The sequence below is a fragment of the Pelophylax lessonae genome (assembly GCF_965119305.1).
Source record: "Pelophylax lessonae genome assembly, chromosome: 12".
Taxonomy (NCBI): domain Eukaryota; kingdom Metazoa; phylum Chordata; class Amphibia; order Anura; family Ranidae; genus Pelophylax; species Pelophylax lessonae.
The window spans coordinates 144,872,483-144,898,330 of NC_138779.1; positions in this window are offsets into that span (position 1 = coordinate 144,872,483).

Consider the following 25,848-nt stretch of genomic DNA (forward strand, 5'->3'; position numbering starts at 1 on the left):
ATTTTCCTAGCAACATCCCCAGCTAAGAAGAAAGGAATCCTTTTTGCCATAAAAAACACTATCACCTTTCAATTGAAGGAAGAGATTGCTGACCCAGAAGGCCGCTACCTGATCATTACAGGAGACTTTAATAATCTACAAATGACCTTTGTCACAATCTATGCGCCAAATACACATCAGCTCAGATTCCTGCGTAAACTTTTTAAGCTCATTGCCAAGAAGAAATATGGAAACCTGGTCATCTGTGGAGACTTCAACCTCACAGTAGATCCGGACATAGACACCTCTGCCTCCCCAAAAGGTCGTAGGATTTCTCTGCTCCACTTACTCAATAGTGAACATCTCTACGACGCATGGAGGTGCCTTCATGCATCAGAAAGAGATTTCACCTTCTATTCAGCACGACATAAATCGTATTCTAGGATTGACCTCTTTCTGGTGGACTGGCACCTCCTGGGAAGAACTACCTCTGCAGAGATTAAAAACATTACATGGTCCGACCATGCAGCAATAGAAATGACTGTGAATGAAGGAATCCCGAGATCTGCAGGGCAAGTATGGAGATGTAACATCAGAAACCTTCAGAATGAACAGGTTGGTAAGTGTGTATCCCAGCACCTGCAGGAATTCTTTAGTTTAAACGAAAACTCGGTCTCTAATCCATGGTCCTTATGGGGTGCCCATAAGGCATTCATAAGAGGCATATGCATCCAACAAAATTCTATAATGAAAAAATTATACAACCAAAAACTCTCTAACCTTCTGTCCCAAATCAACACCCTAGAACAAAAACACAAAGCTGTACCTGACTCATCCTTAGGCAATACCCTTCATGACCTGAGACATGACCTACGTCAACTTTTGCTTACACAACATGACAAAATATTCCGTAAACTCAAAACGACATACTATGCTCACGCTAACAAACCTGGAAAAACACTGGCTAATAGAATCAAAGCCAAACAGACTAAATCCAAAATCTCCCACATGACTAACACCCAGACGAATACCAAATATACCCATCCTAAAGACATAGCAAATGAATTTGCAACCTATTATCAATCACTATACAATCTTGACCAGGACAATACCATCCACACCCCGACTACAGCTGAAATATCTGCCTTTTTGGACAAATTAGACCTACCCACCCTTACCGAACAACAATTGTCTATACTCAATGCGCCATTTACGCATGACGAAATTAGGAAAACTATAAACTCACTTCCCAACGGTAAATCCCCGGGACCCGACGGGTTCCCAAGTGAATATTATAAATTATACAGCGATACTCTAATACCACATCTACTGAATGTTTATACTAAAGCTGCAACCGAGACGAGTTTTCCTGCAGATATGCTCGGAGCATACATTGTTACCATACCAAAAGCAGGGAAGGACCCATCTCTCCCGGGCAACTACCGCCCTATATCTCTGTTGAACACAGACATTAAAATTTATGCCAAAATGCTTGCAGGGCGCCTACAGGAGATGATTCCCTCCCTCATAGGTAAAGATCAAATGGGATTCATACCAGGTCGCCAAACTTCGGACGCTACTAGACGTATAGTAAATGTGCTACACATGGCTGAAAAAGGTCAAACGCCTTCTCTCCTCCTTTCCCTGGATGCGGAGAAGGCGTTTGACAGAGTCAACTGGAGCTACATGACGGCCGCCCTACACAAATTCGGCCTTCGAGGTAATATATTTTCTGCCATTATGGCACTTTATTCACAACCTTCTGCCAGAGTCTTCGCCTCAGGGGCACTGTCCAAATCGATCACCATATCCAATGGTACCAGACAGGGATGCCCCTTATCCCCTACGGTCTTTAATTTAATTATAGAACCACTTGCTGCAGCCCTACGCTCTAACGGACATGTTCATGGCTTTAAAATTGATGGTTATGACCATAAAATAAATTTATTTGCAGATGACATTATATTAATGATGACGAAACCCGAAATCTCTCTACCCGCTGCATACCAAACCTTGACTAAATTTAGTGAAATTTCATTTTACAAAATTAATACCACGAAATCGATAATCCTTGACCTAGGAGTATCTCCTGAGACTAAAAAAACCTTAATCAACACCTGTCCCTTTCCCTGGACTACAGACAAGATTTCGTACCTGGGGATTTATATTACCTCCAAAACCACAGATCTTGTTAAAAATAATTTAGGCCCCCTTAGACAAAAGCTAACATCTGAATTAGAAAGGATAGCTTCCCTAAACTTATCCTGGGGGGCTAGAATCTCTGCTATTAAGATGAATATCTTACCACAAATCCTCTACCTATTCCGAGCCCTCCCTGTCCCTTTCACCAAAACACAATTACACACTCTTGTAGCCACACTGAGGAAATTCCTATGGCTGGGTAAAAAAGCAAGAGTTGCATATGATATACTCACAAATCATAAACACCGAGGAGGAGCGGGACTACCCGATATTTCCGCTTATTACTGGGCCACTAGACTTGACCAGCTTAAACACTGGACCCCCCGTGACGATACCCCCCTTTGGTCAGGTATCGAAAAATACCTAGTACCTACCTCTAACCTTAATCTAATGCTGCTAAGAGACCTTTGGATCCCATGGAACCTAGCCAAACTGCCACCTACGGTTAAGGCTTCTCTCCAAGCCTGGAGAACAGTAAACAAAATAGAACCAAGAGCCATACCTACTGACATTCACAACCTACCACTTTCTATCCTCACGACTATGTACAGTAATCTGAATGTCTCCAAATTAAAAACCCTAGGACTAACGCAAATCTCACAACTCTGGTCACCCCTAGGTCTCAAAAACAGAGAAGACATAATGTCAGAATTTAAGTTACCGCCCGAAACATCCTTGACCCTATCAAGGATACTTTTTCTACTAGGGAAACACTCCCTTACCTCCACCCATGTTAATCTAACCACATGGAAATTCCTGGTATCAAACCCCCCAGCCAATAAAGGTATAACTACCTTCTATAATATCCTAACAAGCGACACAACCTCCGAGAAAACGGTAAATATGCTTAAATGGGAGAAAGATCTGAAGCTAAATCTTACCTTCAAACAGTGGCATACAGCACTGTGCTCTATATATAAATTTTCCAAATGCACTAATCACTGGGAAACTACAATTAAAATTATCAACAGATGGTATTACACACCATACAGGCTGGCCAAGATGGCCCCGTCAATACCCTCACTCTGCTGGAGGGAATGTGGCAAAACAGGTACCCTGCATCACATCCTGTGGGGCTGCACATCCCTCACGAGTTTTTGGCATAAAATATTCCAGTGTATTTCCTCATGCACAGGAGTATTTTCCCCCCCAAATCCAGAACTGGCAATATTAAATATTAACATTGACATATACCCTCACAGCCATAGACAAATGGTAACTCACATACTGCTAGCAGCCAGAACCCTTATTCTCCGCAATTGGAGATCTACTTCCACTCCCAATCTACCTGAAGTAATATCTCTGGTTAATGACAATTATCTCCTAGAGAAATCTCTAGCAATCAATTCCCTGTCATATAAAAAATTCCAAAAGTCCTGGGAAAGCTGGCCCTATCTAAATCAGGCATTAAGACTCTCTTGAAATAACAATACCTGCCTAATAGCCATAAGGATAGTGGTGGTGCTCCCCCCGACCGGACCTAGTGACAATGCTCCTTAGGGTTCTGGGCCCGGAACGGTGGAGATTCTTACTCCTATTCTACTCCCCTTTTTTTTTCTTTTTTTACTACCACTTTTCCACTTGCCATACCTCTTTATAACCTGTAATGCTTTGGTTATACCTGATTCCTCTATGTTATAGTTCATTTATCGGTGTACATGCATTGGAACCTGTTGAAAATCTGTAATTCCTGTTATATTTGTTCTAATATTTGCTTATGTAAAAACTCAATAAAAACTTATTGAATGAAAAAAAAAAAAAGAAAGGGGGCAGCACCAGGCCGCAGCTCCATGTCTGAGTTTACACAGAGAGCTGTGACTCGGCTCAGGTGCCCCCATAGCAAGCTTCTTGCTGTGGAGCCCCTCAACAGGAGGGAGGGGCCAAAAGCACCAAAGAGGAACCCAAGGAGAGGAGGATCCACGCAACTCTGTGCAAATTGAACTGCACAGAGCAGGTAAGTATAACATGTTTGTTATGTTTTTTTTTTTTTTTTAAATGAGACTTTACAATTACTTTGATTGGTCCTCAAACACAACACAAACACAGGCATTTCCTTTATATTTATTGCAAAAAAACATGTGACAGCTACTTGTCAGCTCAATACACAGTCTTTTAACCTCTTCAGGATCATTGGCATCGTACTGTGGATGGGCAGCTCCTACAGGCAAAAAAACATACCTGTACATTGCTGGCCTCTTCCAGGTACAGGGGCGCTAGTCCCACCCCGCCAACTCCCACTGTCTTTAGACAGCAGGATTTTGTCAGCAGGTCCAATGACTGGATAGAAGAGCCATCTAGTGCATATATATGTAAAAGGTGCAGCGCAACCGAAACAATCAACGAGCAAGGCCCTCTGATTCCTTTTGTACTAAATTGTATTGTAACTGTAATGTCTGTCTTAATTTTGTTAAGCGATGCGCAAACTGTTGGGTCTATATAAAGCCTGTATAATATTAATAATAATAATAATATTTATTGATTGTTTCAGTTGAGCTGCACTTTTTGCATATATAGCATTTCAGTGGAAGCAGAAACATGAAGGTGAGCTAGTGGCAACATTTATTATTTTACTTAGTTGCTGCACATCTTGTGGTAGTGGCAGGCAAGGTAACTGCACCTAGCGATCCCTCACCTTTAGGTCAGCAGATATACTGCATCTCACTACCTGCCTAAAGTGCAGCAGAGACAGCATTGTAAAGCCTAGTACACACGCAACGAATTTCCGCCGACCATTCGTCTGAGTTGTGTTTTGTTGGTTGGAATGTGCCTAGACTGCACACGAATTTTCCCGCATGACAAAATTCTACTTCAGAAGTGATGTCATGTGTTGGTTTGCTTTCTTTGTGTTCTTTCATCTCTGAGCATGCCCAGTCTTGCTCATTAGATTTTTCCCTGTCGAAATCTGTACTGACTGCACGAAAATTGGACGTGTTTTGACGGAGGACAAAAATTTTATAGCCTGCACACCAGAATTTTTTCGGCCGAAAAGTCGGAGTCGGTTGTCGGAAGCACCATACTAACAAGCCGAAAATCGGCAGATCGGTGGTCGTCGGACGAAAATTCCCGGCCGAATTTCGACGCGTGTGTACAGGGCTTTAGCTTGCTTCAGGAACTTAGAAGCAGATTCAATTACCGGCAGGATCAAAGGTATTTTTCTGTACTTGAAGGCTTGAAGCATTTTCAAAGATTCAAAACATGGGAAAAAGTGCAAAGATGTACTGCATATGTTTTATGTTTTTTTTTTTTTTTTACTGATCACATGCATGCATATCTAAAAACAAAGATTAAAATGGTAAGCGCAGAAATATATTATAATTTTTCTTTTACATTAAATATTTCAATTGGATAAAGAAAAACGTAGGTCCAGACAAATATCACCAGTAAAGCTTGTGAAGAATAACATTGGGAAGGATCCTTCGTTGAGTCAAATGACATTTTGTGTATGTTTGTGTTCACACTTCACACAGGCAATCTGTTGTCACTAAATGGCTTTCCAGGGTGTTACTTGCATGCATGTAACAGTGATTTCTTCTCTAGCACATGAAAAAAAAAAGAATGATAAAACTAAAAACCTACTAACATAAAACTGATTACTGACTTATTTTGTTAGGAGTTTTCTCTCAATTTGTTAAATCTGCCAAAAACGACTCCCCTTTGTGTATATATGTTCTTAAGGTCTTTTAAACAATTTCTCCCTTTGTAAAATTCTCATCTCAACTTCCTCCGATTTGTAAATCATGTTTTGCCCTTTGCATTTTCAGGTCAGTGATATTTCTGTATTTCTACAACGGAGAGTTAATAAACTGTCTTTACTGCAGACTGGTGCCACATTGTCAAGATGTACTGGATTTATTAAAAGAAAGAACCCAGCTCAGTTGTTAATTTCCATGGGCAAATCCCCAGTGCCCTTAGCTGTAATTCTGCATACAACATGTGCTAAAGAACAATTGTGATATTTTAAGATTATAGCTCTGTGTACTTCGGTGATGCTTTGAGCAGTTCAGGGTCAGCTGGTTGCTTTGTGTGTCCCTGGGCATCGAGCTTCAGATTTTCTGTGTTCTTAGACTTCAAATTTCAAGAGTCCATAAAATTCAAGATCGTGTCGGAGGTGATCGTAGATTTTACAGCCAAGTTATGTGAAGTGAAGATATATCTGTACTGACAGTTTTACCTACTCAATTGTGAAACCAGACAGGGCACTGTGACAGTCAACAGAGTGATCATTGCCTGCACGCTGTTCAGGACACTGGTATATAGCATACTATACAATTGTGAATTCATGTATAGATATTCCCCAACCTGCATAAGATTGACATTCTGTAACCTGAAAGCTTAAGACCGCATTTACACTGGTACGACTTGGACCGCGACTTGTCAGTCCTCACGCTCCCATTGTGTAGTACAGGAGCCGTTCTAATAGGAGCGACACAAGTCTCTCCGACTTAGAAAAAGGGTCCTGTACTACTTCGGGTGACCTGGAGGCGACTTGCATTGACTTCCATTATGTGAAGTCCGTGCAAGTCGCGCCGAAGTCGCGCTGCACGCGACTTCACAGGTCACCCCCTAAGACTGTAGACTAGTAAAGTTCAGATTGGGAGATGGACAAGCAGAATATAGTATCAGCTGTGTTGCAATGCACATGTGCTAACAAAGCGCATACAGAAAGGAGGAGACGGCAGAGTGACATAGAAAATAGCTAATCAATCTGCTGATTCTCCTTAAACTGTCCAGTAACAGGATAGGGGAGGAACAAGACTTGTAAGTGTTACTTAAAGCAGAGTTCCACCAAAAAGTGGAACTTCCGCTTATATGGGAACGGGTACCTGTTTTGACATGTTCCCTCGAGAGCTCCGCCCCCCCCCCTCCCTTGCCACTGTGCCAAGTCGGAGTGACCTAATGTGAACGGAGGCTAAAGCTGAACTCCTTGAAGATAGAAAAGAGACAAATTAATGCAAATTTGTATATACTGTAATATATCATTAAATGTGTTTAAACACATGCATTCTAGGTATCTGAATTTAGCTTCCTTTCAGTCTCTTGCAATTTCCTGTAGACTAGTAAAGTTCAGATTGGGAGATGGACAAGCAGAATATAGTATCAGCTGTGTTGCAATGCACATGTGCTAACAAAGCGCATACAGAAAGGAGGAGACGGCAGAGTGACATAGAAAATAGCTAATCAATCTGCTGATTCTCCTTAAACTGTCCAGTAACAGGATAGGGGAGGAACAAGACCTGTAAGTGTTACTTAAAGCAGAGTTCCACCAAAAAGTGGAACTTCCGCTTATATGGGAACGGGTACCTGTTTTGACATGTTCCCTCGAGAGTTCCGCCCCCCCTCCCTTGCCACTGTGCCAATTAAAGCAATTAAGGCAGCAGCCCCCCGAGAGCTGATCCAAACATCTGCTTTGGGTACCGACGTCACAGGAACCTAATATTAAGAGTCAGCAGCCACTATTTTTTTGTGGTGGGCAGAACTCCTCTTTAACCGCTTGCCGACCGCCAACAGAAATATTACTACGGCAGGCCGACTCCCCTGGGTCCAGTGACGTAGACCTACGTCACTGGACTGCTAGTGATCCCGGCAGCGGGAGTCTGGCCACGGGAAGAGCGTCTCCGATTGCCGCCTTCCTCCCCCGTTCGTCGGGGAAACGGTGATAAGACCCGCCTGCTTATGTAAACAAAGCAGGCGGATTTTCTCAGTGACAGACAGGAAGAGATCACCAGATTCAGCATAGCTGAAACTGCGATCTCTGTCACAGAACCCCCCCCACACACGTCAGTAAGCATGAGGCATACATTTAACCCCTTGATCAACAGTGATGGTAGTAACTGCGTTTAAGTAAACGGCGTTACTTAACGCAGTTACTTTGGAGGGTAACGAGTAATCTAATTGATTACCCGTCCCCTCCCTGTAACACCGTTGCCGCTATATTCGGCTGCGTTACGGCAATTACATCTACCGCCACTAGATGACAGTAGATGTAATTGTAATTCCCCCTTTACTCTATGACCGCTGTCTGCGGTCAGAGCTGCAGACATTGAGGAGATCGGGCGCTGGGGAGCAGCAGGGAAAGAAGATGGAGTGAGACAGGGATCAGTTTATCACATGCCATGGAGCTCATCGCAGCAGCCCATGGAGGAGATGGGGAGCAAAGTGCTGGATAGGGCTCAGAAGGGGTTGGCAGGGAGCACTTTCCTCTGCTCCTGACACGCCTCTCCAGTCATTAGCATGCAATGACAGGGCTTCCATCTACCCCTTTTCTGCATCGATGTACTCTCTCCTCCCCCCCCTGCAGATGTTGGTGAGTGGCTGTGTTTCGGCACATGTACTAAGTGAAACTTTATGTTACAGGTAGGGGCTGGATTATAGTACTTTGATATCTCACAATTAATGTATTCCCCCCCCCCCCCAAGTCACTTTTCATATGTGTCTGCTAATTATAGAATCTGTCCAGTCATTGCTTTGTGTCTAAGATCTTCATGTTCCCATCCAATCTCCCTTCACTATGCTTGCTTCTATGCCTATAATGTTTGTGATCCCGATCCAGTCATTTTATCACTACAGAGTGCTGCACAAATATTCCAGCAAGAATCCCTAATATCAGGTCTGGAAAACATTAGTGTGATTGCCTCATGCCTAGCGGAGGGACTGTGGCTCTTATAGATTGCTGCATTTTACTAATTTTCCATGCAATTCTGTCACTCTGGATATCAGATTTTGCTACTATTACTTTCTGCTGATTTATCACTTCTTTCTGCTGTCTGGCCCAAAAAATAATAGGAGGAGGAGGGAACATGGGATGGAGGAGGAGGAGGACATGCCATGGAGGAGGAGGGAACATGGGATGGAGGAGGAGGAGGACATGGGTTGGAAAACATGGGATTGCAGAGGAGGGGGGCATGGGATGGAAGAGGAGGGAACATTGGATGCAGGAGGACATGGGATGGAGAACATGGGATTGCAGAGGAGGGGGGCATGGGATGGAAGAGTAGGAGGACATAGGATGGAGGACATGGGATGGCAGAGGAGGGGGGCATTGGATGGAAGAGGAGGAGGACATGGGATGGAAGAGGAGGAGGACATGGTGAGGAGGAGGAGGGGGCATAGGGATGAAGGAGGAGGTGACATGGGATGAAGGAGGAGGGGGCATGGGGTGGATGAGGGGACATGGGATGGAGGAGGACATGGGATCGGGGGATGAGATTGTAAGAGGAGGGCATGGAATGGAGAGATGAGATTGTAAGAGAAGAACATGGGATGGGGGAAGATGTGATTGTAAAAAGAGGATGTGGGATGGGTAGATGGGACTGAAGGAAGAGGAGGAAGAGGACATGGGGTGGAGGAGATGGGACTGGTGAAGGAAGAGGACATGTGATGGAGGAGGAGGAGAACATGGGATGGGGGAGATGAGATTGTGAGAGGAGGAGATGAGATGGGGAGATGGGACTGAAGGAGGAGTGGGACATGGGAAGAATGAGGGGGAAATGGTATGGAACTCGGTGGGATTGTCAGTGAGCGGATTCGGTAGGACGGCCAGTGAGCAGGCCCTAGGGAATGTTCATGGTCAGGCATGAGGGGCCCAGACCTAAAGCTGTGTAAGGGGCCCCAAACTTTCTGATGGCTGCCCTGTCTGCGGTACTGGAGAGAGAGGAGGAGGAGACTCAGACTGTGAGAGAGGAGAGGCAAAAGGCAGAGAGAGCACAGCGCGCCAGGCCCAGGAGGAGGGCATGCCAGAGCATGCGGCGTCCCTCTGCCATTTTGCCAGCCTGGCCGGCCATATAAATAGAGAAAATAAATATAAAAAAATATAGTCAAGGACCAGGACTCCACCAGGGCAGCAGGAAGTCCACTACCAGTCCACCGCCGCACACAGCCAGCTCAGAAGAGAAGAGAGAGGCGCAGGCAGACATGCCTGGAGGAGGACGGAGCCAGACGGACCAGGACCACAGTGTGCCAGTGCCTGGGCAGGCCACACCACCACAGCAGGTACCAAAAAACAAAAACCTCCCAGTCACAGGCTCAGTCACACTCAGGAGTCAGGACTCAGACCCCCACCACCACCAGTGTGCCACACCGGCACCACCACCACCAGTGTGCCACACCGGCACCACCACTAGTGTGCCACACTACCACCACCACCATCAGTGTGCCACACCGCCACCACCACCACCACCAGTGTGCCACACTGCCACCACGAGTGTGCCACACCGCCATCACCACCGTGCCACACCGCCATCACCACCACCAGTGTGCCACACCGCCACCACCAGTGTACCACACCACCACCACCATGTCACACCGCCACCACCAGTGTGTCACACTGCCACCACCACCAGTGTGCCACACCACCACCACCAGTGTGCCACACCACCACCAGCCAGCCACTCCAGGCAGCAGGTACCAAAAAACAAAAAAAAATACAGTTACTGAAAGATTGTATTAACATGCCTTATTATATTTCATATATATTTCAGTTTATGCCCATTCTATGATGAAATGTGGGCCCTTGCATTTACATAGTAACGAGCCAGACTGACACTCATTCATTCACCCTGGACACCAGACAGTTGGATATTTTGCATTTAGACGACATGTTAAACACCTTTTCATTCATTCATTTGGACACTTGACAGGGTTAAGTCTGCGCATGGAAATTACTGACACCACCTAAACACATTTGACAATTGCTTGCATTAACACATGACAACTGAATACAGACAGAGCGACTCGTACCACAAAACACAGATTCAGATACAAGAACACCTCATATTGACACAGATGCATAGCGAAAACAAAAGCCCTTTCATGTACTGTTCTGTGAGATATGTGCTATTGTTAATTTGACTGATGCATTGTAAACCAGTTTGGAGCAGTCTTTCCCGCTCAAAACGTGCCTTAAATATGAGCGAAACTTGCAATAAAATCAGTTGTGTCTGCGCTAAGTTTGAGTGCTATGTGTCGTCACAACTCCCAGCTGGATGAGGGGAAATTCACTATCTGGGGGGGGGGGTTAGCCACTGAAGGGCCGTATATCATCTTTTAATTGCCTCCTGACGAGATATGAGCTAACAGTTTGGTGTCAGAAAGTTGGATCTGCCAAAACACAGTATGGGGTAAGTAATTATATTTTTTATTATTATTATTACTACCCTATACTGTCAGAGCAGATAAACGGTACCCAGTTAACCGCTAATTTTAGCACCTCCCGGGAATCTGATATTCCCAAAGATAAGATGGGGTCTGATACTCCAGGGCCCGAAGCCCCGAAGATAAGATGGGGTCTAATATCCCAGGGTCCGAAACCCATTTACGAAGCAGTACTGTGTGTGATAGTGAATTCTCCCTCTAAAACTTGTATATAATGCTGTATAGACATTTAACTGTATTTTTAGTCGATATAAGATTGCATGCCACTGTATAGATGTATGTGGAGATTGTATGTGATATTAAGCTGAGCTTGAAGGTATACACTTGCCCACCAAGGATAGTTAACAGAAAACCATAAGTCGGTTGTAGATAAATCTGATTAGAAAGTCGCAGGAAACCACATAAGTTGGGAAACTAGGTTTTCCAATAAAGTCTAAATACTGACCTCACCATCCCTATATATATATATATATAAACCTTCAAACTCAGCTGATCTCACTTTGTATTCTGAGCTTAGATAATGGGAAATTCTCAAGGTAATCCCGAAAAAATGATGAAATTTACGTTTGGGAAAATTGTATGGAAATTGTATCGTGTATTGGCAACCTTAGAAGTGTGTGAGATCCATGAATCGTTATGTTGTGTTCGTTTTAACACTGTTCCTAAAGGTGCTGTATCGGCAAAGCATTTCATAACACTGAATGAATATTGGTTGCATAATAATTTGTTTTGTGTTTATTACTTATGTTTTAAAGTGATGTGATTTTGCCACGAAAAAGGTAACAAATCCGTACTATGCTGGTCATGGCAGCTTTTAGAAGCAAGGAAATATATATTTGGTGTGTAAAGTGTGACCTTAAGGACTAAAATTGTATTTCTATCCTTAAAAATCGTAAGCAATTTTGAACTTTTATCATTAAAGTTTTGTGTCACCAACTTTTCTTTCTTTATCACTGACTTTTTAAAAAAAAATATATATTTTCTGGTGCCTTTTTAGCAAACAAACCCCTCCCCCCTCCCCCTCTCCTGTCTGTGACACAGGTAACTGCAAAAGTAACTGTAAACAGTTGTATTGTCATACAAATTAACTATCAGTGTTGCTTTTGTAGAAAAAAAAAACAGTTTTGAAGGATGTTCCAAATGGGTGAGAAGAATGGTGACGTATGGGTTCTTGTATCCAAATGTGAAATTACTAATGTTTATTTTTGAGCTGCTCATTTTTTAACCATGGTGAACAATAATAATTCTTTTTTCTTTAAGTTTATGGTATACCATAATATAAAAAAAAAATATATAGAAATCCACGTGGTAATAATTAATTTGAAGTCAACAAATTTTGGTATTAGAGAAGTGCACTGTTAGGAAGGAAAATGTTTGACATGCTTACTGTATGCTAAATTCCTCTAACCATTGGTTTATTTTTAGGAGGAAAAGTAAAATGTTTTGTTACTAAACCTTTCTTGATGCTTATTCCTCAGATAAGTTTAATTTGAGACTTCCAGAACGAACAATCACAGCCTTCAACGACAACTCAACCTTATGGGAGTATTATTTACAAATTGTTTTTTTTCTGATTGATTAGACTGTTTTTATTGGGTGTCAGATATTTGATGTGTTCTAATTTGACATATATGAGCTCTGGCATTAATGAGGTGCTATGCTTTAGATAATTAAGCATCTCTTATAAAGTTTTCTTTTAGGATATTGTGAAAAAAAAAAAAAATAGGATGGAATTGGATGACTTGTTGATAGTGTGCTAAGAATTATAATGAATTTATGCCAGTGTTACTACTTTGAGATGTTACTACTTTGATATTGTTAAAGATTTAAAATTATAAGGTAACCTCCTGTGGTGAATTCAATTAGTTGCCAAGCCATCTCTTTTCATTCAAAGGTGACTCATTGCCCAGGCTTTGCATATAAATGGTCCTTGAAGTCAGATCCTGTGTCTCCAAGGCTATTTGTTTTCAATTTCCTGCTTGGTGTCACTGAGCAAACTGTGCAATCTCTTATAAATTTATGTTTGCATGAGTACTTACTTCTAGCTGTTTTGTGTGTCTCTATGTGTCCATGTACACAAGACAGCTTGAATTTCACTCCCTGCTGTTCGGTGATCACAGCATCTTAGCCATGCAAGGGATTCTCAGTTCTAGGTAGCTGCCTGCTTGGGTGAGTCAGAGGACTGCAAGCCAACCCATCTCCACCTTTGGAGGAATACAAGGCAGTTCAACCCCTCCAAGGGCCCTCACCATTGTTGCATGCGTAGACATGCTGTGTTCTCCCAAAATAGTGCCATTAGGTATCCTTCCTGTCTTAAAATTACCTGCCTTCCTGTAGGCCCTAAACCCCAGTGCTGCGAGTAGTTTTACTAGCATTTATTTTTGCTGCCTGCCTGTAGGCCAGAAGCCCAGTGCCGCAAAATACTCCTGCCATTCTTGTAAAACTTGTATTCTTGTCTCTGTACTTACCTGCTATTCTTGCTGAAGTCAGAATGACTCCAGACCAAGTACCAAGCGATCTCCCCTTGAAATTTTGATGGGGAGACCCGTCTCAACCCCATGAGTCCATTTATTCTCATATCTAGAGATTTTGCTAGAGGAATATGTGGCAGAATTAATTGAAAAAATTAAACAGTGATTATGGTGATATTTCGCTCTCGTTTCGTTTGCCAACAGGTGCACCAACCCACCCATTCAAGCCTGGAGACAGACGGAAGCCCCACCCCTGGACAAGACGAATGACTGGAGATTGTGACGAGCACCAGGCGAATGACTGGAGATTGTGACGAGCACCAGACGAATGACTGGAGATTGTGACGAGCACCAGACGAATGACTGGAGATTGTGACGAGCACCAGACGAATTGCTGGAGATTGTGACGAGCACCAGCTGAATTATTGGAGATTGTGACGAACACCAGACAACTTACCGGAGATTGTGACGAGCACCAGACAAATTCCAGCTGGATCTAGACAGACGCATTTGGTACAATGCCATGGACACCCCTACTCCTGGAAGACTTTGCATTCGTGCGACAGTGGTAAGCTTTGTAGCAAGCTGAGCACTAGTAGCCACTGTCTGGTTACTTGCAACATGTGCTCACCACCCGGTGAACCTCTCCTCATTTTGCCCTTCCTCACCCCAGGAAAAGAGAGAGACACGAGACATTCATGTTTCCACTTTACAGTCGAAGTCAAGCCGATTGGACACAAAGGACAGTGTTTTACGTTGTAACCACCAGGGACTTAGTCTGACCGCTCTGATGACGAGGGTTGAAAGGGAATTTTTTCCTCCCATTGAATGTGGGGGTTTATTTTTGCCCTTTCCTGGCAAAGGCTTTAGGACATGTTGAAAAATCACATGCCATAGTCAACAGTTGGTATGTGCTGCCATGGTCTATTTGTAGTGACTTTATTGCCATAATAATGGAGTTGGATTTTTCAGGCCATGGATTCTTGCAAGCTATGACCCTCCCCATTGAACATGTCTGTTTTTGATTTGATAGAATTCTAAGAAGTTATATCCCTATGTGCACACAACCAAGTCACCAGCCTACATACACTTTAGAATATAATGTCACCTGTTTTGTGCAAATCAGTTACCAATAATATGACATGCACTCATACAAAAACACAACCCAGGTATGTCAAGAATGTCCAGCTCATTCATAGTTGGACATATATCCCAGGAGGGCACATAGTGCTATTCAAGACTCTAAGTAATCCCACCGTTATGAATAAAGTTGGGATCAAAGGTTGGGTTGAAAGATTGTATTAACGTGCCTTATTATATTTCATATATATTTCAGTTTATGCCCATTCTATGATGAAATGTGGGCCCTTGCATTTACATAGTAACGAGCCAGACTGACACTCATTCATCCACCCTGGACACCAGACAGTTGGATATTTTGCATTTAGACGACATGTTAAACACCTTTTCATTCATTCATTTGACAGGGTTAAGTCTGCGCATGGAAATTACTGACACCACCTAAACACATTTGACAATTGCTTGCATTAACACATGACAACTGAATACAGACAGAGCGACTCGTACCACAAAACACAGATTCAGATACAAGAACACCTCATATTGACACAGATGCATAGCGAAAACAAAAGCCCTTTCATGTACTGTTCTGTGAGATATGCATGTGCTATTGTTAATTTGACTGATGAATTGTAAACCAGTTTGGAGCAGTCTTTCCCGCTCAAAACGTGCCTTAAATATGAGCGAAACTTGCAATAAAATCAGTTGTGTCTGCGCTAAGTTTGAGTGCTATGTGTCGTCACAACTCCCAGCTGGATGAGGGGAAATTCACTATCTAGGGGGGGTTAGCCACTGAAGGGCCGTATATCATCTTTTAATTGCCTCCTGACGAGATATGAGCTAACAGTTACTCACACAGTCAGGAGGACTCAGACCCCCACAGTGTGCCACACTGCCACCACTATTAAAGATCTTATAGAACATAATTGCATTATAAAATAGTAAAAAAAAAAGTCACAGTTACTTTGCTGAGTAACTAATTACTTTTTCAATGTGGTAACTGAGTCAGTAACTCAATTACTTTTTGGGAGAAGTAATTTGTAACTGTAAGGGTCCTTTCACATGGCCGCTCCGTGTGTCCGCAAATCATCCCATCCGTTTGCGGATGATTTGCGGACATAATGTAAGTGAATGGCACTGCGGATGTCAGCGGAATACCATCCGCTGACATCCGATTTTCCTCCTTTCAGTTCTGTTCCGTTTTTACGAATGGAACAGAACCCCATTTTTTCTTCTGTGTAAAAAACGGAAAGGAAGGAAAATCGAATGTCAGCGGTGTCATCCGCTGACATCCGCAGTGCCATATACTTACATTATGTCCGCATATCATCCGCAAATGGATGGGATGATATGCGGGCACACGGAGCGGATGACAGAAATGTCATCCGCTCCGTGGAAAAAAAAAAAAAAAAGTCCCGCTGCGGACCTTTCACACGGAGCGGCCGTGTGAAAGGACCCTAACTAATTACTTTTTTAAAGTAAGATGACCAACACTGTTGATCACTCACAGTATTAACCCATTCCTTGCCAGTGTCATTATTACAGTAACAGTGCATATTTTTAGCACTGATTACTGTAGTAATGTTACTGGTCCCCCCAAAAGTGTCAAAAATGTCAGTTAGGGGTCCAATCTGTCCGCCGCAATGTCGCAGTCCTGTAAAAAAACGCAGATCGCTGCCATTACTAGTAAAAAGAAAAAAAAAACAATAAAAATGACATAAATCTTTCTTGTAATTGGTAAACGCAATAACTTTTGGGCAAACCGATCAAAACACGCCTATTGTGATTTTTGTCTTACCAAACATATGTAGCAGAAAACAAATTGGCCTAAAATGTTAAAAAATTTAGATTCTTAAATTTTTTTTTTGGGAATGTCATACAGCAGAATGTGAAAAATATTGTTTTTTTTTTTTTCAAAATTGTTGCATTTTTTTTGTTTAAAGCGCAAAAATTAAAAATCGCACAGGTGCAATTACCCCCAAAAGAAAGCTCTGTTTGTGGGAAAAAAAGGACGTAAATTTAGTTTGGGTACAACGTCGCATGACCGCGCAATTTTCTGTTAAAGTAACGCAGTGCCGAATGGCAAAATAGGGCCTGGTCAGAAAGGAGGCAAATCATTCCAGGGCTAAAGTGGTTAAAGTAGATGTAAACCCCAAATTAATGACATTTCATGTATTAAGGCACAGCAGGGTGGATTTACTAAAACTGGAGAGTCTCTTGTCATCACAAATTCAATGTAAATGAATGAGAGCCGTCTTAAAGAGGTTATAAACCCATTACAATTTTTTTTTCTTGCAACCTGAAAGAGAAACACATAATGAGCTAGAATGCATCGCATACTAGCTCATTATGAAATACTTACCTTAGAACAAGCCCCCGCCGTGCCGCCCGCTTACCTGTATGACGGGCGAAATGTTCAGTCGCCCGTCTTCCGGGATCGCGGCATCCGGCCATCTGATTGGCCGGAGCCGCGGTGACGTCACTTCCGCGTACGCGCGTTGGAGCCGACGGTCACGGCACTAGCGGCCATTCCTTCTGAGCGCATGGGCCAGTGATGTCACTGGCTGCATGTAAGGTAAATATCTCCTAAACGGTACATGTTTAGGAGATATTTACAGTACCTATAGGTAAGCCTTATCATAGGCAAAGTTGCAGAGGAGGGTTTACTTCCTCTTTAATATGCACTACTGAAGTCTCTCCGACTTCAGAAAAGGTTTCTGAACTACTTCAAGGCAACCTCTATCCGACTTGTGCACATAGACTTCAATGGGAGTCGCCTCTAAGTCAGATCCTTATCTATTTTCAAGCGACTTGTCATCCGACTTTCCAGGAAGAAGAAAAAGATTAGCCAGGCATTCCCCACAGACAAAGTCGCCTATCATTTAAGTCTCTTCAAATAAGTGCACAAGTTCTCTTCCAAGTCTCTTCCAAGTCTCTAAACAAGTCTCTTTAAAGTCACGCTAAAAAGTTGCTGTAGTGTGAATCGGCTCTCATAGTAGCCAAACAGTTTCTAACTTCAGCTTGTTCAATTACGTTTTGACAAAAAATAAAATAAAAATTGGAAGTTGATTGGTTTCTATGCAAAGCTGCACCATATTTTGCACCCTCCAGTTTTAGTAAATCTACCCCTGTGTATTATAAACAATTGATATTTTTTTCACTTTTTTCATTTTTTTTTTCTTTTTTTGGACCTACCGTAAGTGCTGCTGATCTCGTGCAGTCTCTTTGAAGCCACTATACTGTATGTCTAATGCACTCCTATGAGAGAGCTACATGGGATTTCTTGAATTCAAAGATCGTTGACCATGCCTGCATAATATGTGTTAAAACAACTACTTGTAGTTGCAATTAAAAGCCTATGTGACAATGCTGGAGCACCTTTGGAAGACAGGGACAGAAGGCTGTCACTCTATAGCAAGAAGTTCCCTTAACAAGGTCCTTCACTAGATATTATTCTAATTAAAACTTCACATGGTAAAGAGTGAAAATGACTTTTTATTGATCTCTATGTTATGGAGAAAAGGAGAGGGCAAGGCTAGATAGTTCTGTATTTTTATTTCTCTTGTCCTGATACAGAAGGGTGTGTTGTCATCCTAGGGCTAGAAATGTAATTCTGACAGTATTACCAGGTGAAAATAAAGAAAAAAGAACTTGTAGCTGCAATATACTGTATAATATTTTTTTTGTCATTGGGCTGATACGCTTTAAATTCCATTTTACATCTGGAGCATACATAGTCCCAAGGAATCATTTTAAATTGCAGGCAATTATGTGCAGGATACCAAAACATTGCTATTTTAGTAGAATGATACATTATTCTAAGCATGCCCGATGTCTGTCCTTCGAATATATTATACAGTATTCTGTAATATTAGACTTTAAAAAGGTACACGCCATGTGTTAAGAGATAACATGGGCAATGGCAATTATAAGCAGAACTAATAGGGAGCAGTAAAAGGCAGTGTTCACAGCACAGCGCTGGCATTATTCTGCTTCTCTTCCATTAGAATGTTGGGTACAATTCTCTTGTCATATTATTAGTGTGTAATTTTCTTGGTTGTGAGGTCTCTGGTCTCCTGTCATAACAAGATGAGGATGAGCATGGATCACTGGGACACTAAATAAGCAAGTTCAAGAATTTGACAGGCAGCCTGTTAAAAATAAAAATATATACATGCAAAGAACTCATGCAAATGTGGACGGCTCTCTGCTGAGTCCTGCAATTACCTGGGAATGGAAATCAGAGCGTATGAAAAGGCCGAGGCGCTGGAGAGATAGAGGTGAGACTCAGTGGGATAAGTGACAGCGGATCAACCATGAGAGGCAGTTAAAGTGGTTAAACTGCTTAGAGGGATATTTTTTTTTCCTAAATAGGGGCAAGTTTATAGAGGAGAGAGACAAAGAACACAGGTTATAAAGTGACAGGTAATTAGAGAGCTGCTTTCATATCAACATCCTGGAGCATATATTTTATGTTCACATTTACAAAGCAAAGTATTATGTGGGTCTGTATTAAATTCTTTGTGATTTCAGACCCAGGACTTACAATACAGGTGCACATAAGGTCCTCATTCAAAACTACGAAATTAAAAGAGATTTTATTTAGTGCTTTCTGAACTTTTTGCTTATATACCACAATTGTTCATTGAGGAGAACATGTATTTTCTTGTAAGTTACATAAATATGAACAGGACCAGGACAAAGGATAGAAGCCAGTGGCACCATTTAAAAAGTGTAGACTAAATAATATTCTTTTGTTTTAGTCATTTGTGTAGTGCTAACAATGCTCAAAAGATATTAAACCAAATCAGTTGTTGATATCCAATAAGCTAACAATTTATTCCCTTTGCCAAAGTCTTACACCAATACAAACATACTATTGGATATGTGCAAGAGGAGTCTGCAAAGTTAACTCATCGGTAGTCCAATCAGCAGACGTACCCTATGTCTAAGAATGGATCAGATTTGTCTGCTTTTATAAACATCAGATTTCTTTATTTCCCCCAAATAAAACTGGTTTTGTGTGTTTAGTTAGCAACTTCCTCAGTTAAAAAGTGATAACATTGATGTGTGTGGGTACATGTTGCACAGGATACATTTGGTATTAAGAATAGGCAAAATGCATTGTAAAGTCGGGTATAATGAGATCAGGAATAGAGGTCAGTTATGGCACTTTTCCACTGCAAGTACCGGCTCGGCTCTACTCGGCTCAACTCGGCCGTGCTTGGCCCTGTTTGCTTTTTCACTGCTGGTACCGCATGGTACGGTGTTGGAACGGTGCGGTACGGTTTGGTATGGTTTGCTTTTCCACTAAAGTAGTACTAAAGTTAAGTGGGTGGGATAACAACTATTCTCTGACCAATCAGTGGCTAGTAGTGACTGCATGCAAAGGATTGTGGGATATGGTACCGGTATGGTACCTCTTGGAACCACAATCGAGGTGGTACTGTTATAGAGAGCCGTACCGTTCGGTTCCATGCAGTGGAAAAGCGCCGCCGTACCGTACCGTACCGAACCGAACCATTCCTACACCGTACCATGCGGTACCAGCAGTGGAAAAGCACAAAAGCGAACCGAACCGTTTGATTCCATGCAGTGGAAAAGCACCATAACACAATTTCGAGTTAAAATATAACATAAGTATAGGGTCAGTATCAAAGGTATTGAAAAACCAATATAGATTAGAATATGGAGAAACCAACCTAAATTATATAGGTGGGCTGTTAAAAAAATATGATTGATCAGAAGTAATAGTATATAGGTCATAAATATGTGAGTCAGTACAAGAGTAATTTTCAAAATGAACTCGTCGGTGGTCCAATCAGCAGGCATACCCTATGTTTAAGAATGGATCAGATTCATCTGCTTTTGTGAACATCAGATTTCTTTATATCACCAAATAAAACTGGTTTTGTGTGTTTAGTTAGCAACTTCCTCAATTAAAAGGTGATATGATTGATGTCTGAGGGTACATGTTTCACAGGATACATTTGGTATTACGAATAGTCAAAATGCATTGTAAAGTTGGGTACAATAAGATCAGGAGTAAGGGTCAGTAGCACAATTTCCAGTTAAAATATAACATGATTTTAGGGTCAGTATCAAAGGTATTGAAAACCAAATATAGATTAGAATACAGAGAAACCAACATAAATTATATAGGTGGGCTGTTAAAAAAAATATGATTGAAGAGGGAATGGTATATAGGTCATAAATATTTGAGTCACTGTAACGTTATTATAGTCAGTAAGTAGAGTTGTACGGAAATATACAGAAACAAGGCATTTGGTGTCCCACAGCCCAGTTTATTTGTCTTTAGTTAACCAACCCCATGATGTCAATCTGCAAGAAAACCCCTTCACATACCTAAATCGATATCATTTGTCCTCATCTGTACATTTGAGCACTGCATGCAAATTGTATATTTATAATGGTCAGCAAACCTCAGAATATATGCTAACACTTTCTCCATTATGCACAGTATTATCCCCCTCTTTTTTATGTAAATATATGTGCTTATTACTATGTCTCAATGAACTGTAAGGCATCACGCCAGCTTTGCTTTTATTATTTTGTCTCATAATAAACCTACATCTCCACCTCTTTATACCTGAAAGACACCACATTTTCACATTTTTCATGGATATTTTAAACTGCTGAAATGTCACGGACACACGTTCTCTATTGCAATATCATGGATCACAGGATTTATATCTGGAAGTAATTAGGTAATGTATTGTGTCCATAAATATGATTCATGCACTTTCAAGAGAGGTGATGTCTACTACAGTTGATTGTCTACTGGTTTAAATCAGAATACTGCTAGTGGATAAAGTTTCATCAGATGTGCTTTACTAATTATTGCCTGACAAGTTTTTCACTTTATATAAAAGATTACTTGTTTTGTATTCTCTGTGTAATCTGGCCCATAATGCTGGCAGCTGATGAAAGGCTGCTAGGACAGAGCCAGGACTCAAGTCCTGCAGGAAATCATTGAAACGGCATTCCTGTACTTTTTCCACAGCAGGAATGCTGTTCCCATTAGCAGCTGTGTCCTGGTGCCACCCCAACAGAATCCCAGTGCTACCTTCTTCTTTGGGATGGCGGGTCATTAAGCCCAGATTGCGGGTTCCTAACCCGCCATCTTCGAGCATCAGTGTAAAGAAACTTATGGAACTGAGCCGGCACTAGAGGAAGAGGAGCCAATGCTTCCTGTATAGTGCCGCCTCCTGTCACAGGCACAGTGATACCAAATGTACTCCGCCTGTAACAGGGCACAGGAGCGATACAGCAAGCAGCAGCTCTGCTCCCTACTGCAGATGCATGCTTTCTCCAGCGTGGCTCCTGTCACACTGATGATCAGGAACCAGCCAGCAGTACCCACCAGCAGTACAAGCCAGCAGTACCAGCCAGCAGTACTCACCAGCAGTACAACCCAACAATGCAAGCCAGCAGTATCCACCAGCAATACAAGCCAGCAGTACCAGCCAGCAGTACCCACCAGCAGTACCCACCAACAGTTCTCACCAGCAGTACCTACCAGCAGTACCTACCAGCAGTACCCACCAACTGTACCCACCAGCAGTACCCACCAACAGTACCCACCAGCAGAACCCACCTATTGTACTCGCCAGCAGCACCTACCAGCAGTACCTACCAGCAGTACCCACCAACAGTACCCACCAGCAGTACAAGCCAACAGTAGCCAACCAGCAATTCCCACCAGCAGTACCCCCCAGCAGTAGCCACCAACAGTACTCGCCAGCAGTACCTACCAGCAGTACCCACCAACAGTACCCACCAGCAGTACAAGCCAACAATACATGCCAGCAGTACCAACCAGCAGTACCTGCCAGCAGTACCCACCAGCAGTACCCACTAACAGTACCCGGTAGCAGTACCCACCAGCAGTACCAGCCAGCAGTACCTACCAGCAGTACCAGCCAGAAGTACCCACCAGCAGTTCCAGCCAGTAGTACCAGCCCGCCTGGGGGGCAGCAGCAGCCAGCGATATCTGCAGTAATCCTGAGGAAGAAGTGAAGATAGAGGTCAGTTGAGGTGCAGGTAAACTGCAGTGCATCCATGTGAAAGCAGCCTTAGGCCCCTTTTACAAGATATCCGATCGGGCCCACCTGTCTGTTTTTCAGGTGGACCCATTCGGACCCTCCATTCACCTTTAAAGAATGGCAGATGTAAATGGACCTCGAAGCCCTCGCTCCTCAAAAGTTATTTATATACATGCACACACACACTTTTTTTATTTTTGAGGTGGGGGGGGGGTCTTGGGTGAGCACCCACACTTTTTTTCCCCAGGACTTGATCCCTGGACAGAGCTATCAGCTTATATTGTCTCTGTTATCTTTCTTCCTCCCTCGCCACTGCAGCTGACAGAGGGATAGGATTGGCTTCAGTACAGTAAGAAAATAGAGGTTAGTACACTGTCACTATATGGCTGAGAGCAGCTTAATTAAGCCCCACCCATCACCCTGGAGATACAGAAGAAGGTGATATGAATTGCTGTGCCCCTTGAGAATGACAAACAGTCTGCTTTGATGAACTCCCTGGGGCTGAAGCAAGATGTAGTCAACACATTGTGATACAGTCCTGCAGAGAGGGACAGCAGAAAAGGGAGAACTACGATACGCAGGGTGCTTAGGGAGAGGAGGCAGAGAAAGAAGAAGGGGAATAAGAACTGAGAGCCCATGTGGTGAGAAAAGACACATGTGGTGAGACAGAGGTTGCAGGCAAAGGTTGTCGAGTGTGCTGCAGACTTGGACAAGAAGCAGAAGCAGGAGCGCTGCAGGAGCGCAAGAAGCAGGACCTGTGTGCAGAAAGACTGCTTTGCGCCCCGAGTAAAGCTTCTGTGCTCATCAGAGAGGTTTACTAACACTGGTGCACGCAGAATCTGCTGCAGCTCTACATAGTAACCAATCAGCTTCCAAGTTTTATTGTGAAAGCTTAACTGAACAAGCTGAAGTTAGAAGCTGATTGGTTACTATGCACAGCTGCACCAGATTCTGTCTGCACAAGCTTTAGTAAATCCCCCCCCCCCCCCGTGTCTCTACCAAGACTGCACTATTATAATAATAATAATAATAATAATATTATAAGCACTGGGCAGTGCTACTGCTAAGGACTTCAGTGAGGGAGAAGGCTGCAGTATCATCCAACACTAGTTCAAGGGGAAAACCCTATGCTTGCAGCATGACTCCTCGATGGTTGCTGTGCTTCAAGAGGATGCACCAAGACTATTAGGAGTAGTGAAAGGCCATTTGTCCACTTGCCTAATACTGACCCTGCTTCTGCTATTGCTGTTTAAAATTGCTTCCTGTGGAGAGTTAGCCGGGCACCCTTTTCTCCATCGGACTATACATACTCTTGTGTGAGCTCCAATGGCTAATTGTACACTATGTATATAGTGTTTTTTGTTAATTCTCAGTCAGGTCACCTAGATAGATTGCTGTTCTTTATAACAGATTTTTATATTGTCTTACTTGTTACATTTGTGGGTTGCTTTAGATCCCATATTGATTTGAATTATTATTATTGTTGGTTGCCCATTTAAAGCCACAGGTGTGTCAGGAAGTGCCTCTCTCTAGAGTCAAGAGCACTGGGACAAACATTTTTTTTTTTTGGGGGGGTAAACACTATATCTGCAAGGATTGCAGATTGAGATTTAACCTCACAGGCCCTCCTTTATATCAGCTCCTCATCTGCATGCATCAAGCTTCGGTAGAAGTAGAATGGATTCCCGATCCATGGAACTCAATTTTATTGCAGTAGTACAGGCTGTGTGAGTAGCGTGAGAAAAATATTCTAATTTTGCAAGCAACAGTGGAATCTTACTGTGCATGGTGTACAAATGATCATATCAGAGTCTGGGAATCCAATAAGTTGAAAAGTTTTATGTGATTTTCTTATCCATGTCTTTACAGCAGAGATGAATAAAGCTATGTATTGTCCCATTGGCTATATAATGTATATTTGCAGGTTGAGTGTATGAGGGACTCACATGGTGAATTTTTATCTCGACTCTTTGTATTAAGACCCCATGTCATAGTAGTTCTAGGACTAATACTCTTTTTGTCAACTGATTATAACAACCCTAGCTGTTATATTCCATTCCAAAAGATTGTGTTGTCAAATGTACCTCTATATGAGGCTAAGTTAATACATTCTGTTTGGTTCCCTAGATGTTCTTAGGAGTTCTGAGCTGTTAGCCTTTAGTGTCTCTTACTGGCACTAATACTGAATGTTGAATACTCAGCAGCTTAGGAAGTAAGTGTTTTGCGATGAAAGAGATCTGATGGATTGAGGATGCAAGGATTTACAGCACTGAACATTGGATAATCTTCTTTGTTATGCAAAGCCTTTCCATTGCTTTCTTTTACATGAAAGGAATGTTGAAAATCATAGAAACACAGTACAAATGCTTGTTCTACGATTTATCTTTTGTGATGTCACATACCTATTTTTGAGTATTTGCACCTGCTTAAATGATTATACTCATGAGTGGGTGGCTCTCAAAGCAAGAAAAGTTTGTCTTTTTGATGGTAGCTTCAGTCCAAAAATGGTTGGATTGAATCAGAGTCATTTAAAAACTGCTCTCTAGGCAAATGTTAGTTTAAGTGTTCTTTAGCACCTCACTAATGTCTAAAGGGGCAACAAAGAAAATGTGGTGACATGTTCCATTGCTGCTTTATGTAACTGCTGCTATTGTACTTCATGCAGTTGGGGGTTTTGGTTCATTAAAATGGGCCTTACACTCAAAATGCAAAGTCTATCTATTAAATACTGGCCCACCTCTAAATGCCAGAACATTGCAATCCGCTCTAAAAAGCTAGTGAAAAGTTTAAAAATGTACTTACCTTATACCTGACTTCCACCCATAGTGCTTAGGTAAGGGGACATCACAATCCTTCCAGTGAGATCCTTTCAATGTTGAGAATTCCAAATCTCACAAAAA